The sequence below is a fragment of the Cebus imitator genome, unplaced genomic scaffold (assembly GCF_001604975.1).
Source record: "Cebus imitator isolate Cc_AM_T3 unplaced genomic scaffold, Cebus_imitator-1.0 Scaffold36, whole genome shotgun sequence".
Taxonomy (NCBI): domain Eukaryota; kingdom Metazoa; phylum Chordata; class Mammalia; order Primates; family Cebidae; genus Cebus; species Cebus imitator.
In genome coordinates, this window is record NW_016107351.1 from 3,303,195 (window position 1) to 3,308,129 (window position 4,935).

A 4,935-nucleotide genomic window follows, 5' to 3' on the forward strand; every position below is an offset into this window, starting at 1 on the left:
TGCCATGGAAGCTCACCTGTCTGAGGCTTTTTTTCTGCTCTGAGGCCCCTTCTTATCAGGGGGCAGGGGCTCCCCAAGGCCGACAGGACAGAACAAGGACATCAGAAAAGCCCCCTGCCCCAGTATCATCTTCCCAGGTGGGAGGGGTCTCTGAGGGATTAGGCTTTTGGTGGGCTCAGACTTGGAGAGCGAGAGGGGCAGCCGGGGAGGGGCCCACGTTGGGGACATTCAGAGGCCACTGGGCAGGGGTCTGGGAAACAGGGGACAAGTCTTGCTCTTTCAGTGGCAGGCCACCTTGTGCCTTCAGTGGCAGAGCAGGCCACCTTGTACCCCACGGAGGCCCCGCTGGACTCGCTCTGAGACAGAACTCCCTGTCACTGTCCCATGTAAGAGGGCCTGGAGGGGCGCTGCAGAGCAGGTGCTGGGTCCACCAGCTGCCCTCCGAGGCCCTGCAGAAAGGCCCGGGGTTCGGAGAGCTCAGCTCAGACCTTGGGAGATGGGGAGCTCAGGCCAAGGGCCGAGGAAGCACCCAGGGCCCCAGGAGATGCTGGCAATACGTGCATGAGCATGTCTCGTCCTGGCTCCTAGGACAGCCAAGAGCCCCTGTCCCCATGGTGTTGTGGACAGAGCCCGTGAGCCACCAGGCAGCGCCATGCATGACAAGGCTGTGGCCAGCCAGGAGCAGCCTGTGCCCCAGACACCAAACGGGCCATGGTGTTTGAGAGGTGGAGCTTCAGAGCAGGTGGGGACAGCCAGGAAGGCTTCCTGGGAGAGGTGACGGACATTCCTGCTGGGCGGAGGATGTTTCCGTGTCTCCCCTGTTAGCACAAAGAGATGGCCTGTGGGGACACCCGGAGCTGCGCGGTCACCCAGACACTTGCCAAGCAGGTAGCAGAAAAACCCAAGCTGTTTTTTTTTTTTTTTTAATAATAATGTTTTGTTTTTGTTTTTGTTTTTGTTTTGAGCCAGAGTCTCTGTCACCCAGGCTGGAGTATAATATCGCCATCTTGGCTCACTGCAACCTCTGCCTCCCAGATTCAAGCGATTCTCCTGCCTCAGCCTCCTCAGTAGCTCGGACTACAGGCATGCCATCACCACACCTGGCTAATTTCTTTTTCTTTTCTTTTCTTTTCTTTTTTTTTTTTTTGTATTTTTAGTAGAGATGGGTTTCACCATGTTGATCAGGCTGGTCTCGAACTCGTGACCCCAGGTGATCCACCTGTCTCATCCTACCAAAGTGCTGGGATAACAGGTGTGAGCCATCGTGCCCAGCCTCAAAGAATGTATTGGAGGGAAGTTCACGTAACATAAAATTAACCAGATTGAAGCGTACCGTTTGGCACTAATGACAGGCGTTTGGTATATGTACCATGTGACATTTGGTATATGTACCATGTGGCGCAGCAATCATCTGTATTCGCAGAATGTTCTGGTCACCCCAGGAGGAAACACTGCATGCATTCAGCAGTTCCTCTTCACCCCCCAGCCCCAGGCAACACTGATCTGTGTTCTGTGTCTATGGATTTGCCCATTCTGGGTATTTCATATCCTAAGGTAAGTTTTAAAAAGAGGATTAAAGGACCAGGTGCAGTGGCTCACGCCTGTAACCCCAACACTTTGGGAGGCTGAGGAGGCCGGATCACCTGAGGTCAAGAGATTAAGACCATCCTGACCAACATGGTGAAACCCCATCTCTACTAAAAATACAAAAACTTAGCTGGGTGTGGTGGCGCATGCCTGCAGTCCCAGCTACTCCGGAGGCTGAGACGCGAGAATGGCTGGAACCCGAGAGGCGGAGGTTGCAGCGAGCTGAGATCGCCCCACTGCACTCCAGCCTGGGCGACACAACGAGACTCTGTCTCAGAAGAAAATAAATAAAAATAAAATAAAATAAAATGAGGATTACAGGAGCCAAAGCAGGCGAGGGGTTCCAGTCCCCACCGCACGCTTCCAGCTGTGTGGCTTGTGCACCGCACTGCGTCTCCCGTCTCAGTTTCCACATCTGTAAAATGGGCGTAAGAATGTCCACGGTAGGGTCACCATGGGGACACGGGGCTCAGCCAGGCAGAGCACTGAGCGCCGTGTCCCAAGGCCATGATGCACTGTAGCCATTGTTGACACGGGTGCTAGGTGTCAGGATGGTATGGGGCATGGACAGCTAGGGTCCTGGGAAATCAAAGCCTGGAAGGGCAGACCTGACTCTCCACCATGCCCAGCTCATGCCTGGAACCTGCAACAGGCCGCAGAATCCTTCCACGTCTACATCTGCCCCTTCCTACTCCTTGACGTTGGGCTTCAGTTTCCCCATCTGCAAAACGGCGACGTAGACCTCACCATACTGAAGGATCGGAGCCGGCATCGTGGCGGACAGAGGGGAGGGGGATGCGCAGGGGGGTGTAGGGCTGCGGTGGGGACTAGGGTGGGCTTGGGGGCAGATTCCTGGAAGGCGTAACAGCTGGCCGAAGCCCAGGCCACAGTGATGGGGAGGTGAGGGGCAGAGGGGTGGGCCTGAGCGCAGGCAGGCAGCCCCTGCTCTGCTTTTAAGCAAGTGGCTGGAGGCGTCCTGAGCCGTCTCCCCTGGCAGGCAGGTGATCCATCAGCTCGGCTGTTACTGTCCGGAGCCGGCGAGGGCCCGTCAATACGCCCGCCCTCACCCCCCCAAGTCACCCAGGTTTTATGTTGTAAGAACACCATGGGGCGTCTCAAACACACCACTAATGACAGGCATCATGAAACAATAAAAGTGATGGGGCTGGTGGGGGGGGCTGGCGGGAAGGGCGGGGGCTGCCGGTGCCCAGCTCCCCTGGCGGCGGCAGGAGCTCTCCGAGAATTGATTAGTCTTGGACGTGCTGACCTTTTTGTTCTTGAAAAATTGCTTTTGAGCAGCTGAGGCAATAAAAGTGAATTGATTCAGAGAGAACGAGGATGAAATTTGCGTTGGGCAGGAGCAATGCATAAATGCCCGTGACGTCAGCACTGCCTCCCCCAGCCCCAGTTCCTGGGCTACAGGAGGGCCAGCCCCAGAGAAGCTGGGCAGGGCTGGCGGCTCGGGCAGGGCTGGCGGGGCCGTGGGGCAGGCAGGCGGGCCTCCTTGGAGGTTTCAGCCGAGAATTGAAACCGATAGCGAAAAGGGGAGGGCAGAGGGACGGAGATGAAATGAAACGAAGCAAGAGCATAGGGAGAGGAAGAAGCTGAAGAAAAAAACACCCCGCAAAAGAAGCAAGGGGGAATGTAGGCTAGACCTCGGGCCGCTTAAAAGGGAGGGCTGGAGGGGACCTGGGGAAGGAGCGAGAATCACATGAGCACTCACGGGCACCACAGCCACGCTCAACCTCACCAAGCCTGGTTTGTTCCCATTTCACAGAGTGAGAAATCCGAGGCCCAGAGACATCAAGAAACCTGCTCAAGGTCACACAGCTGGGATGTGGTCAAGCCCCACTGAGCCCCTCTGAAGCCAGGTGGGGGCCTCCGGTGAGTGGGGGAAGCCTGGAGGGGGCGCTGCAGAGCAGGTGCAGGGTCCACCATACGCCCTCGGAGCCCCTGCAGAAAGGCCAAGGGTTCTGAGAGGTCAACCCAGACCGTGGGAGGTGGGGATCTCAGTACCCGTTGGCATTGAGAGGGCACGGGGTAGGGGGATGTCCCCTGGCTTCCAGGTAAGAAGCCACAGAGAAGCATCACAGCTAAGGTTTCTGGGTATGGAACGGTGGCACTGGGACTCAGGCACCTGGGCTGACTGTCACCGCTCCTATGCGTCCCTTCTCAGCACCTAAGCCTGTTTCCTCACCAGCCCTTGGGAAACCACAGAAGCCCAGGTGTGTAAAAGTTCACCTGTGTTTGCAGGTGCTGAGGGCGGGCTGCTGGACTGGAGCCTGCCCCAGGCCCAGGAGAGAGGCCGAGCCACGTTTTCCCCCTGCAGCTGCCAAAGGCCCCCTTCCACCAGGATCCTGGCACAGGCTGCTTGTCCAGGCTTACCGGCTTCATGCCTGGGTTTGGTGCTGGTGGGGTTAAGGTGGGGACGGCGGTAACTTTTTGGTTGGAATGCATGGCGTGAGTGGTGATTAAACCCCAAATCAGGCTGGTGTCACAGGTGGTAATGTCTCCCTGAAATGCAGGCACTCCGTGGGGAACCCCTGATCACAGTGACTGCCAGCAGTTCCTTGCCTGGGCTCTGTGGGCAATCAGCTCCCAGGGTCCAGGAAGAGGCACGTCAAGCAGCTGCCCTCAGCCCCCAGCTGACCCCGGAGGGACCAGGCCAGAGCTGGATGGCACCGTGAGCATCCCAGATCCCACAGCCTGCAGTGGCCCCACCACCCACCGCCCACGGGCACTGAGCTTTGCCGAGGCCAACCTAGCCTCTGATCTGCGCCTTACCAGGCGCCTCACACCAGCAGGCCCTCGCCTCTTGCCCAGTCCCCCGAGAAGTCTGGGGAGGCCTTGCTGCCTCTATCGTCCCAGAAGAGAAGGAGCTTGCCAGGATCCCAGGGAGCAGCCTGGGTCTCCTGCCTTCCTGGGTGGTAGCACATGGCTGCCCAGGTGCCCTGGTGCCAGAGAGCCATTCCAGCAAGGACTGGCTCTCGGGCACCAGGGCTGGCCCTGGGGTGGGCGAGCGCTTTCCCTTTGCCGTCTGCACCTCGTCCCCTGTCCACCACAGGAGGGGCTGCACCTGAGGGGGGCACCCGTCCCCCTCGGGGCTTCCCAGGGCATGGGGGCCTGAGGTGCAGGTTACCTAGCAACCACACTGTTGCCAGTGGAGATTACAGCACAAAAGCCTCCAGGGTGTCCCCAACCCACACAGCCTCACGGGGCAGGGGTGGTGAGGAGGGTGGGCTTGGGCCCGGCGCTGTGCTGGAAGGCTCTCTCTCCCACCCCACCCACCCCCACAAATCCCCTTACACCTGCCCGTGCCCCTCGGACCCTTGATGGTCTTCACGCGTC

At 58.5% G+C, this 4,935-nt stretch overlaps 1 long non-coding RNA gene across 1 annotated transcript; it reads left to right on the forward strand.

Moving 5' to 3' along the window:
- Positions 1-3,097: 3,097 nt before the first annotated feature.
- Positions 3,098-4,731, forward strand: LOC119470599. Its single transcript, XR_005199544.1, has 3 exons — positions 3,098-3,231; positions 3,365-3,471; positions 4,113-4,731. It is a non-coding gene; the product is annotated as an uncharacterized LOC119470599 (long non-coding RNA).
- Positions 4,732-4,935: the final 204 nt, after the last annotated feature.